The sequence below is a fragment of the Pteropus alecto genome, unplaced genomic scaffold, assembly GCF_000325575.1.
Source record: "Pteropus alecto unplaced genomic scaffold, ASM32557v1 scaffold71, whole genome shotgun sequence".
Classification (NCBI taxonomy): Eukaryota; Metazoa; Chordata; class Mammalia; order Chiroptera; family Pteropodidae; genus Pteropus; species Pteropus alecto.
In genome coordinates this window covers 21,507-21,875 of record NW_006433024.1, presented here as the reverse complement: position 1 = coordinate 21,875, position 369 = coordinate 21,507, and positions in this window count along the sequence as shown.

Genomic DNA, 369 nt, shown 5'->3' with positions numbered 1-369 from the left:
GATGTCATGACATTTTGAGAAAAACTGAATCTTCTTAATGCATTTGTCATTAAAGGAAAGGCACCACCTGAAAACCCTGCGACCTTATTGGAAATACTTTGGCCAGCGTCCATAACATCTTCATTTATGGTTCTCTTTATGCGTCAGTGTTTCTCAGCCAAAGCTGAATTCTGAATCAGTTCTTGTTCGCTGAAATGAAGTGCTCTAGGATCAGCATGTGAGTGTTCACAGATGTGTAGTAGTCTTTATTCTGAACAACAGTGTTATCTGTTTCTCACTAGTAAGTTGGGGGAATTATTTTTCTATCGTGACTCCTGTGTAGGGAGCAGAAGTATCTCATTCAGGTCATATGAAGACAGGTAATGTAAT